The sequence below is a fragment of the Saccopteryx leptura genome, chromosome 1, assembly GCF_036850995.1.
Source record: "Saccopteryx leptura isolate mSacLep1 chromosome 1, mSacLep1_pri_phased_curated, whole genome shotgun sequence".
In the NCBI taxonomy this organism is placed as follows: domain Eukaryota; kingdom Metazoa; phylum Chordata; class Mammalia; order Chiroptera; family Emballonuridae; genus Saccopteryx; species Saccopteryx leptura.
In genome coordinates, this window is record NC_089503.1 from 311,717,006 (window position 1) to 311,729,328 (window position 12,323).

The window sequence follows — 12,323 nt, forward strand, 5'->3', positions numbered from 1 at the left end:
TGGAGTGAATTTCTGTATGAGGTTTAATTTGAGAACCATGGTTTTGCCTATAGATGTCTAATTGCTCTAATATCATTTGTTGAAAGGTTATCATTGAATTTCTTCTGTCAAAAATCAGTTGGTCATATTTGTGTGGGTCTATTTCTTGGCTGGTTCTCTATTCTGCTTCATTGATCTAAGTGTCTATCCCTCCACCAACATGAAAAATCCCTAAATGATTACCAGTAGGGAATGGTTAAATAAGATTCATTTATATATCAAGAATACAGCAAAGTTTTATGTACTGATATAGAAATATGTCCATAACATATAGTTTAGTGAAAAAAGCATATTTTGAAACATATGCATTGAATGATAGTATTTCTTATTCTAGAAAGATGTGCAAGATATATGGCTTAGCCTGACCTGTGGTGGGGCAGTAAATAGAGAATCAACCTGGGATGTTGAAGTCCCAGGTTCAAAACCTTGAGGTTATCAGCTTGAGCACAGGCTCACCAGTTTGAACATGGGGTCACTAGCATGAGCATGGGATCATTAACATGATCCCATGGTCACTGGCTTGAGCCCAAAGGTCACTGGTTTGAAGCCCAAGGTCACTGGCTTGAGCAAGGGGTCACTGGCTTGGCTTGAGCCACCCTAGTCAAGACATGTATGAGAAGCAATCAATGAATAACTAAAGTGATGTAACTATGAGCTGATGCTTCTCATCTCTCTCCCTGTCTCTCTCAAAAAAAGAGAAAGATATATTGCTTAGTTCAAAGCATGTTACAGAGTTGCATACAATGAATAAATCCATTTAAGTAAAAGAAATGTAGGTACACAGAAACCCCCCCCAATTTATTAAACACTTGTTAGTAATAGTTCCCTCTTAGGAAAGGAACTGAAGAAATATAGAGAAGAAAAAATTTTGTTTTCACTTTTTACCCTTTCTTAAAAATTAATTTTAATTTATTGTGTTTACATAGATTCAAGTGTTCCACTGAATACATCCCCCCACTCCCGTGTTCCCCTCAAAATCCTCCTTGTCCCCCTCTACCCAACGCCCTCCCCCCTTCCCTCCAGAATTTGCTTTCCTGCTCTCTATAACGCTGTTATGTATATATAATTTCACCAATCTCTTTCCCTTCTCTGATCCCATCCTCTCATCCCCTTTCCTTCTGTCTGCTTTCCCTCTGGTCCCTTTGATCTGTCTCTGCCTCTGTTCTGTTCCTCAGTTCACATTGTTCATTGCATTCCTCAAATGAGTGAGGCCATATGATATTTTTCTTTCTCTGCCTGGCTTATATCACTTAGCATGATAGTTTCCAGGTCCATCCATGTTGTTGCAAAAGGTAAGATTTCCTTTTTCCTCACGGCTTCATAGTATTCCATTGTGTAAATGTACCACAGCTTTTTAATCCACTTGTCCACCTATGGACACTTGGGCTGTTTCCAGATCTTGGCTATTGTAAACAATGCTGCAATAAACATGGGGGTGCATTTCTTCTTTTGAATCAGTGATTTGGTACTCTTAGGATTTATTCATAAAAGTGGGATGGCTGGGTCAAAAGGCAGTTCCATTTTTAATTTTTTGAGGATTCTCTATATTGTTTTCCACAGTGGTTGCACCAGTCTGCATTTCCACCAGCAGTGCAGGAGGGTTCCCTTTTCCTCACATCCACAGCACTTATTATGTGTTGTTTTGTTAATGAGAGCCATTCTGACTGGTGTGAGGTGGTATATCATAGTGGTTTTAATATGCATTTCTCTAATGATTAGTGATGTTGAACGTTTTTTCATCTGCCTATTGGCCATCTGTATGTCCTCTTTGGAGAAGTGTATTCATTTCTTTTGTCCATTTTTTTTATTGGATTATCTTCTTGGTGTTGAGTTTTAAAAGTTCTTTACAAATTTTGGTTATTAACCCCTTATCAGACATATTGTCGAAAATGTTCTCCTATTGTGTGGTTCTCTTTTTATTTTGTTCATATTGTCTTTAGCTGTGCAAAAGCTTTTTAGTTTGATGTAGTTCCATTTGTTAATCCTGTCCTTTATTTTACTTGCCCATGGAGATGTGAAATATATTGAAGATGACTGCAAATTATTGCTGCGAGAGATATCGGAGAGCTTACTGCCTATGTTTTCTTCAAGAATGATTATGGTTTCATGACTTACATTTAAATCTTTTATGCATTTTGAGTTTATTTTTGTGAATGGTGTAAGTTGGTGGTCTAGTTTCATTTTTTTGCAGGTAGATGTCCAATCTTCTCAACATCATTTGTTAAAGAGACTGCCTTTACTCCATTGTATGCTCCTACCTCCTTTGTCAAATATCAATTATTCATAAAGGTGTGGGTCTATTTTTGGGATCTCTGTTCTGTTCCATTGATCTGTATGCCAGTTCTAATGCCAGTACCACGCTGTTTTGAGTACAATGGCCTTGTAGTATAACTTGATATCAGGAAGTGTGATACCACCCACTTTTTTTTTTTTTCAAGATTGCTGAGGCTATTCACGTTTTTCTTTGGTTTCATAAAAATTTTTGGAATATTTGTTCTATATCTTTGAAGTATGTCATTGGTATTTTAATAGGAACTGCATTGAACTGATAGATTGCTTTGGGTAATATAAACATTTTAATGATGTTTATTCTTTCTATCCATGAACACGGTATATGCTTCCACTTGTTTGTATCTTCCTTGATTTCTTTTATCAATGTTTTATAATTTCTAAGTACAAGTCTTTAAACTCCTTGGTTCGATTTACTCCTACGTACTTTATTTTTTATGTTGCAATAGTGAAGGAGATTGTTTTCTTAATTTCTATTTCAGACAGTTCATTGTTGCTGTATAAAATTGCCTCTGATTTCTGAATATTAATTTTATATCCTGCCACTTTGCTGAATTCATATATAAGGTTCAGTTGTTTTTTGACTGAGACTTTAGGGTTTTCTATGTACATTATCATATCATCAGCAAATAATGATAGTTTTACCTCTTCTTTTCCAATTTGGATGCCTTTTATCTCTTCTTCTTGTCTGATTGCTATAGCTAGGACTTCCAGAACTATGTTGAATAAGAGTGGTAAAAAGGAACACCCCTGCCTTGTTCCTGATCTTAAGGGGATTGCTTTTAATTTTTGCCCATTGATTATGGCTTTGGGTTTGTCATAGATGGCCTTTATCATGTTGAGGTATGTTTCCTGTATTCCCACTTTGCTGAGAGCTTTGATCATAAATGGGAGCTGGATTTTATCAAATGCTTTTTCTGATCCTATTGATATTATCATGTGATTTTTCTTCTTCCTTTTGTTTATGTGATGAATCACATTGATTGATTTGTGAATATTGTGCCAGCCTTGCCTCTCCAGAATAAAACCCACTTGATCATGATATATGATTCTTCTCATGTATTGCTAGATCCGGTTTGCTAGTATTTGGTTGAGAATTTTAGCATCTAAATTATCAGGGATATTGACCTATAATCTTCTTTCATTGTATTGTCTTTGACTGGTTTTGGAATGAGAATTATGTTTGCCTCATAAAAGGAGCTTGGAAGTCTTCCTTCCTCTTGAATTTTTTGAAATAGCTTGTGAAGGATAAGAGTTAGTTCTATTTTTTGCATATTTGGTAGAATTCTCCTGTGAAGCCATCTGGCCCAGGGCTTTTGTTTGTTAAGAGTTTTCTGATAACTGTTTTGATCTCATTTGTTGTAATCAGTCTGTTTAGGGTTTCTGATTCTTCCAGATTGATTTTTGAAAGATTATATGGGGTTTTTTTTTTGTTGTTGTTGTTGTTGTTTTGTATTTTTCTGAAGCTGGAAATGGGGAGAGACAGTCAGACAGACTCCCGCACGCGCCCGACCGGGATCCACCCAGCACGCCCACCAGGGGCGACACTCTGCCCACCAGGGGGCGATGCTCTGCCCCTCCGGGGCCTCGCTCTGCCGCAACCAGAGCCACTCTAGCGCCTGGGGCAGAGGCCAAGGAGCCATCCCCAGTGCCCGGGCCATCTTTGCTCCAATGGAACCTTGGCTGCAGGAGGGGAAGAGAGAGACAGAGAGGAAGGAGGGGGGGTGGAGAAGCAAATGGGCGCCCCTCCTATGTGCCCTGGCCGGGAATCAAACCCGGGTCCCCCACACGCCAGGCCAACGCTCTACCACTGAGCCAACCAGCCAGGGCCGAAAGATTATATGTTTTAAGGAATTTTCTATTTCTCCTAGGTTGTCTAATTTTGGGGCATACAGTTCTTCATAGTATTTTCTTACAATCCTTTGTATTTCTGCTGTGTCAGTTGTTACTTCTCCTCTCTCATTTCTAATTTTATTTATTTGAGTCCTCTCTCTTTTTTTCTTGGTGAGTCTGGTTAAAGGTTCATCAATCTTGTTTATGTTTTCAAAGAACCAGTTCTTGGTTTCATTGATCCTCTGTATTGTTTTTTAGCCTCTATGTCATTTATTTCCACTCTGATCTTTATTATTTTCTTCCTTCTACTTCCTCTGGGCTTTACTTGCTGTTCTTTTTCTAGTTCTTTTAGATGCAAGGTTAAGTTGTTTAATTGAGCTTGTTCTTGCTTCTTAAGGTATGCCTATAATGCTATGAATTTCCCTCTCAGGACTGTTTTTGCTGTGTCCCATAAATTTTGAGTTGTTGTATATTCATTTTCATTTGTTTCAAGAAAATTTTTGATGTCTTCTTTGATCTCATTAACTCATTCATTATTTAATAACATGCCATTTAGTTTCCAAGTGTGATTTTTTCAGTTTTTCTGTTGTAGTTGATTTCTAGTTTCATGCCATTATGATCAGAGAAGATGCTTGATATGATTTCAGTCTTCTTAAATTTGTTGAGACTCGTTTTGTGTCCTAACATGTGGTCTATCCTAGAGAATGTACCATGAGCACTTGAAAAGAATGTATATTCTGCTGCTTTAGGGTGAAAGGTTCTGAAGATATATATTAAATCCAGTTGATCTGGTGTCCTTTAAGTCTGTTGTTTCTTTGTTAATTTTTTTTTTGAGGATCTACCCAGTGATGTTAGTGGGATATTAAAATCCTCTACTCTTATAGTATTGCTATAGTATTGCTGTTGATCTCACCCTTTATGTCCACCAAAACCTACTTTATATATTTAAGTGCTCCTATATTAGGTACATATTTAAAATGGCAATATCTTCCTGTTGGATTCTTCCCTTTATCATTACGTAGTGACCTTCTTTATCCTTTACTATAGCCTTTGTTTTAAATCCATTTTTTCTGATATAACTATTGCTACCCCAGTATTTTTTTCATTTCCATTTGCATGAAATATTTTTTTCCATCCCTTTACTTTTAGTCTATGTGTATCTTTTGTTTTGAGGTGGGTCTCTTGTAGACAGCATATGTACGGGTCATGTTTTCTTATTCACACAGCTACCCTATGTCTTTTGATTAGAGCATTTAATCCATTTACATTTAAGGTTATTATTGATATGTAGTTGTTTATTGCCATTTTATTCTTTAAATCTACATTCCTCTTTTACTAAATTTTTCCCCCTTTGTTCTGTTTACAACAGACCCTTTAACATTTCTTGCAGCATTGGTTTGGTTGTAATAAATTCGAGTTTTGTTTTGTTTTGTTTTTTTGTTTGAAAAGCTTTTAATTTCTCCTTCATTTTTTGTAAGTATTGCTACTTCAGCTTTTTTTTCATTTCCATTTGCGTGAAATATTTTTTTCCATCCTTTTATCTTCAGTCTATGTGCATCTTTTGATTAAAGGTGTGTCTCTTGTAGACAGTATATATATGAGTCCTGTTTTCTTATCCACACAGCTACCCTATGTCTTTTGATCGGATCATTTAATTCATTTACATTTAAGGTTATTATTGATATGTAATTGTTTATTGCCATTTTATTCTTTAAAACTGTATTCCTCTTTTGCTATATTCTTTTTCTCCTTTGATCTGTTTACAACAGGTCCCTTAGCATTTCTTGCAGCCTTGGTTTGGTTGTAGTGAATTCCTTGAGATATTTTTTTTTTGTCTGTAAAGCTTTTTATTTCTCCTTCAATTTTAAATGATAGCCTTGCTGGATAAAGTAGTCTTGGTTGTAGGTTCTTGTTCTGCATTACTTTGAATATTTCTTGCCATTTTCTTCTGGCCTCAAGTGTTTCTGTTGAGAAGTCAGAAGTCATCCTTATGGGGGCTCCTTTGTAGGTGATAGCCTTTTTTTTCTCTAGCAGCTTTTAATATTTTCTCTTTATCACTTAGCTTTGGTATTTTAATTATGATGTGTTTTGGTGTTGATTTCTTTGGGTTTCTCCTTAATGGAGTTCTCTGTGCTTCCTGAGCATGTGAGATGTTTCCTGCCTTAATTGAGGGAAGTTTTCAGCTATGATATGATTGAACAAAGTCTCTATCCCTTGTTCTTTCTCTTCTTCTTCAGGAACCCCTATGATGCGGATGTTATTTCTCTTCATGTTGTAACAGAGCTCTCTTAGAGTTTCCTCAGACTTTTTGAGTCTCTTTTCTTTTTTATGCTCTGCTTCTGTGCCTTTATTTATTGTGTCTTCTAACTCGCTGATTTGATTCTCCACTTCATCCATCCTGCTTTTAATTCCTTCCATTGTGTCCTTTATTTCAGATATTGTATTTGTCGTTTCTGACTGATTCTTTTTTATTATTTAAATGTCCTTTTTTATATTTGCTATCTCTTCATTTAGGTGTTCGTAATGACCATCTATTGTTGTTCTAATATCTTTGAGCATCCTAACAATTGTTATTTTAAACTCTGCATCTGGTAATTTGGTTATATCTGATTCATTTAGGTCCTTTTCTGGGGATTTCTCTTGGTTCATTTGTGTTGCATTTCTCTGCCTTCACATTTTCTCTGTGTAAAGGAAGGTTTTGGCCACTGGAGTCCACTGGGTATGGCCTCTGTTCCCTAGGTGTGGTCTGTCTGCAGGTCCCCCACCCCCTCTTCTGTTGCTGCCTAGGGCTTTTGGGTTTGGGCGTTGCCACTGGGGCTGTTGCTGAGGTTTCCACCTCTCCTTCACAGTAGTGGCTGTGATCACGTGCTCGGGTGCACAAGCCTTGGTGGCCTTGGCCTTTTCCCCGCCCCCATGGGTGGCATTATGCTCGACCCTGAGGGCAGTGGTGAGCACTTTTGCTCTGCTCAGGTCTCTGCCTGTTTCTGGGCTTTCGCCCCACCCTTGCAGGAGGAGCCTGCTTGTGGAATGGCTGCTAGCCTTGGCTCTACCGGCCGGGCAGGACTGCATGCCCACGCTCAGCTCAGTAGCGAAACTCCGCCTGTTCTGGGCTTTTGGCTCCACCCCCGCAGGAGGAGCCGGCTCCCAAGTCAGGCCACAAGCCTCGGTTCCACAGGCGGGGCAAGGCTCTGCTCCTGCGCCCTTGCTCAAGGACTGGTCTCCACCCCTCCCGGGGATCCCACCCTTCTCCTGCAGGCTGGATTACAGGCTGCCAGCAGCTAGGCTTGACTGCTTTTGCACGCCTACTCCTCTCTGGCCAGGCAAGACTGAGCTCACATGTGAGCCCAGTGGCAGCCAGCAGGCTTCCACCCCTGCCGACAGAACCATGCCTCCACTTCCTGCCACCGCCCACCCTCTGGCAAGCCCTCAGCCATGTGGGGTGCAGGCACTGCAGCTCAGACCCTAACACTCACTACTGTAGACCAGAAAACTCCCTCCTTCTAAGCAACTCTGCTCTGAGTGCTGTAGGAGAGCTTGTTTGGCTGGCATCCTGCTTCCCTTTGCTGGTATTGCTGTTTCCAGGGAAAATATTCCCTTCAGATTTGGGGAGTGACTCGTCCCAGGGGTTAGGGTGGCTGTCTCCCAAAATGTTTCTCCCTGTGCATCCTAATTACACTCTCTTCCTGCTACTCTGGTACTCTCCTCTCTCCCCATTCCCCAGAGCCCCGGGTGAGTGGTTGTGAGAGAGGTGTTCTGTGAGGTCCCTTTAAGAAGAATCCTGGGTCTGAGAAATCAGACTCTTTCTCACAAACAGTATCTTGACTTGTTTCCAGCTAAATACTGTCCTTACGCCTCTTCTGGGCTCTGGGGCTGCAGGCTGGGGCTTTATTCCTGGGATTCAGAACCCTCCCCTCTCTGCTAAACTCACTTCCCGCCACGAGAGTCTCTCCCGGCTGCCATTTGCTCTGGGGAGCTGGGCAGCCCTCTCCACATTTCCGCTTTTCCTACCAGTCTTGGTGTGGCTTCTTCAGTGTTCCTTGCTTGAAGAGTCCTCTTAGTTTAGTCCAAAGTTGGTTTTTCCAGATGATAGTTCTTAAAATTAGTTTGTAATCCACTTTGGTTCTGGGAGGTGGATGTTGGTACGTCTGCCTACTCCAGCGCCATCTTGTCTTCTTCCTTTCTCCTTCATTTTAAATTATAGCGTTGCTGGATAAAGAAGTTTGGTTGTAGGCTCTTGTTTTGCATTACTTTGAATATTTCTTGCCATTCCCCTCTGGCCTTTAATGTTTCTGTTGAAAAGTTGGGTGTCATCCATATGGGGGCTCCTTTGTAGGTGATTGGCTGCTTTTCTCTTACAGCTTTTAGTATTCTTTCTTTATCTCTTAGCTTTGGTATTTTAATTATAATGTGTCTTGGTGTTGGCCTCTTTAGGTTCCTCTTTAATGGGATTCTCTGTGCTTCTTGAACTTGTGTGACTTTTTCCTTCATCAGTTTAGGGAAGTTTTCAGCTATGATTTCTTGAATCAGATTCTCTATCCCTTGTTCTTTCTCTTCTCCTTCAGGAACCCCTATGATGAGGATGTTATTTCTCTTCATGTTGTCACAGAGCTCTCTTAGAGTTTCCTCAGACTTTTTCAGCCTCTTTTCTTTTTGCTGTTCTGCTTCCATGCTTTTGCTTATCTTATCCTCTAAATTGCTGATTTGATCCTCTGTTTTATCGAGCCTCCTTTTAATTCCTTCTAGTGTGGTCTTCATTTCTGATATTGTGTTTGTAATTTCTGATTCTTTTTTATGATTTCAATGTCCTTTTTGATGCTTGTTATCTCTTTTTTTAGGTTCTCATTATGTCCATCTATTGTTGCTCTAAGATTCTTGAGCATCCTAACAATCATTATTCTAAACTCTGTATCCAGTATCTTGGTTATTTCCATCTCACTCAGTTCTTTTTCTGGGGATTTATCTTGTTGATTCATTTGAATTGCATTTCTCTGTCTTCCCATTTTGTCTCTGTATAGACCACTCCTTTGGATGTGTTGTTTGTGTAGCTAGCTGAATACAGTGTTGGTGTTATCTGCCTCCAGCTTTCGGTTGTGTTGTTTCTAGATCTTCTTGGGTGGGCCTCAGCTATTGTTAGTAATCTGCTGTGGGCTACTTGTCTGCTGCTACTGCTTTTCTTGCTATTTGTGCCAGCGTTTTCTATGCCTTAGCTGGGTCAGGTGTGAGGAGCCTTTCCTTAAGATACCATTCTAACTAGGGTTGTTAGGTCCTGAGCTAATGCTCTTTGTATCTGGCCACTGGATGTACCAGCCCTGGACCTCCCTGGCTGGAACCTGGTGCAGACCAGTGGGGATCACTGCATATGACTGGCCCTTAGCAACCTGCTGAGACCTACAGGCAATCCAGAATTTGTGTTTCCCTCTGCTGGGCCCTGATGCCATTGTAACTATCAGCTGCTCTCCTAGGCTAGCTTTTATCCACTCTTGGCCAGTGTGTGTGGCCTATTTCCTAGGTGTGGTCTTTCCACCAGTCTCCCACTGCTGTTACCTCCTCGGGCACTTAAGCACTGGCACTGCAGGGCATGCGGGCTTGCTGGCCATAGCTCTGGCTGCCCTACAGGCGTTGGGGACTCCTCGCCTCATGGAGCTCCGCCCCCCATGGGCATGCGAGATGCTTCTCTGGGCTCTGCCTCACACAGGCATGCCAGATGCCTCTCCAGGTTCTGTCCCTCACTGTCACTGCATGCAGGCTGCTGGCTCCACCCCCAGTGGGTGCTCAGGCTGCCTCTCTGGTCTCCACCCTCCACCACTACGCGGGCCAAGCACCATGGCTACCACCACAGCCAGGCCCTCCTACCCACTGGAGGGTCCTCAGCAGTTTGTGGGGGGTGGTGTAGCCCAGACCTCAGCACTCAAAACCTGTGCCCCTGATGTGCCCTCTGCTTCTAAGCATCTCTTTGCACTGACTGGAGTAGGAGAGCCTCTGGTGGGCGGGGTAATTTCTTCCTTTTGCTGGTTGGTTCTCCCAGAAAAAGGGTCACTTTAGGTTTGGGGAGTGACCCAGTACAGGGGTCAGGGTGGCTGTCCCCCACACTCTCTCCCTGTGGCCTGAGATTACACTCTTTTACTCCAGTTCTCTCAGCACTCCCCACTCCTGGGGCCCCAGGTAAGTGGCTGTGAATGAGGTTTTCTGCATGGTCCCTTTAAGATGGAGCCTGGGTCTGAGAGTTCTGTCTCCCTCTTGCAAACAGTAGCCTGGCTCTTCTTTCAGCTAAATACTGTCCATATGCCTCCTCTAGTCTTTGGGGCTCCAGGCTGGGGTTCCAGTCCTGGGGCTGAAGACCCACAACTCTCCAGGCAACCCTCCCCACCATGAGCAGCCCTCTGGGCTGCCTTTCACTCCTGAAAGTGGGGCAGCCCTTTCCAGGTCTCTGCCCTTCCTACCAGTCTCAGTGTGGTTTCTTCAGGGATGTTTGGTTATAGATTCCTCTTAGTTTAGCCCAAAGTTGGTTTTTCAAGATGATTGTTCCTAAATTAAGTTGTAATCTACTTTGGTTCAGGGAAGTGGGAATTGTAACATCCACCTACTCCATTGCTATTTTCCCTCTCTCATTTTTTACCCTTTTATATTGTTAATTTTTTTCAACAAGTATTTTATAATTAAAAATAAAAGTACAAAAATAAAAAAGAACTTTTACACATAAAACAATGATGCATAAGGTAAAGGGATAATGAATTAACATAATTAGAATAAGTATAATTTCCATTACTCCACCAGCTTTGATGAGTTCAAATTTTTAACAAATTTATAGGAAATAGACATTTATCTTCTATCACTAGCGATTTAGTAACTCACAACAAGACTGAAGGCTTTGGTTAGCTTTAATTTTTGTGTGAATCAATTCATAGCATCCTTATCTGTTACTATGGGAAAAACTGTGACCAAAAAAGTCATAACCTCACTGTTGAATCTCCTCCAACAGGAAAAGAGGAAGGTCTTTTTGAGGTGGCTATTCTGCAGTTAAGGTGAAAAGCTACAAATAACCTTATTAATTAGCAGATTTAATCATAAAAGTTCTGGATATTATACAGAGAGAAAACACATCTACATCTAACTGTCAAACATAAAGGCTTTCCTTTACACAGACAAGAACTACTCTGCTTCTTCAAGTCCTATTCTATAAAGAATTTTATTTACTGCTTTTAGATAATTCTTTCACTCACAGAAAGAGAATAAAGAGGTTTCTATTTAAAGTTTTAAAAAGATATTTCTAAGCATTTCTTACTCTGAGGAATCAACAGTGTCATTTCTTTCTTATTCTGTATTAAAGACATAGAATTTGATGTAGTTGCAGTACATTTGGCAACAACAATTAGATTTACTGTTCATCTTGATAGCTTTTGTCTTCTGCTGCAAAAGATTACTAAAGAGGACAATATTGGATTGCATCAAACATTCCTGACAATAATAAGAGGAGATGCTTGTCAGCAGGATGATGGAACAGTATTATGATATAGTAATGTTTTAAAAGAGGGAAATCCAGCTTTAAACTTCCTATGAGGGAAGGAAACCATTTTTTTTGCTCACTGATGTAAGATGTGGAATGATGTAAATAAATTACAGTAGCTTCCTCTAAAGTAAGAAAAATCAATAATAATGAGAGTTTAAAGACTGATACAAAAAAAAACCCAAAAAAACAATGAACTGCCATTTTTTATCTCTGTTAGGCTCCAAAGCATATAAGAATAGCCAAGTCTAATGGAATAATGAGCACCTAAATAGATAACAAGTATAAAAAGGACACTGAAATAATAATAAAGAATCAGAAATGACAAATACAATATCAGAAATGAAGACCACACTAGAAGAAATTAAAAGCAGGATGGATGAAGCTGAGGATTGAATCAGCGAGTTAGAAGACAAGATGAACGAAAGCAACAAAACAGAGCAGCAAAAAGAAAAGAGGCTGAAAAAGTCTGAGGAAACTCTAAGAGAGCTCTGTGACAACATGAAGAGAAATAACATCCTCATCATAGGGGTTCCTGAAGGAGAAGAGAAAGAACAAGGGATAGAGAAGCTGATTCAAGAAATCATAGCTAAAAACTTCCCTAAATTGATGAAGGAAAAAGTCACACAAGCTCAAAAAGCACAGAGAGTTCCATTAA

At 40.3% G+C, this 12,323-nt stretch overlaps 1 protein-coding gene across 1 annotated transcript in view; it reads right to left on the reverse strand.

Moving 5' to 3' along the window:
• Nucleotides 1-12,323, reverse strand: part of ENTHD1 (ENTH domain containing 1) — a 133,503-nt gene that overhangs the window by 67,471 nt on the left and 53,709 nt on the right. The window lies entirely within an intron of this gene.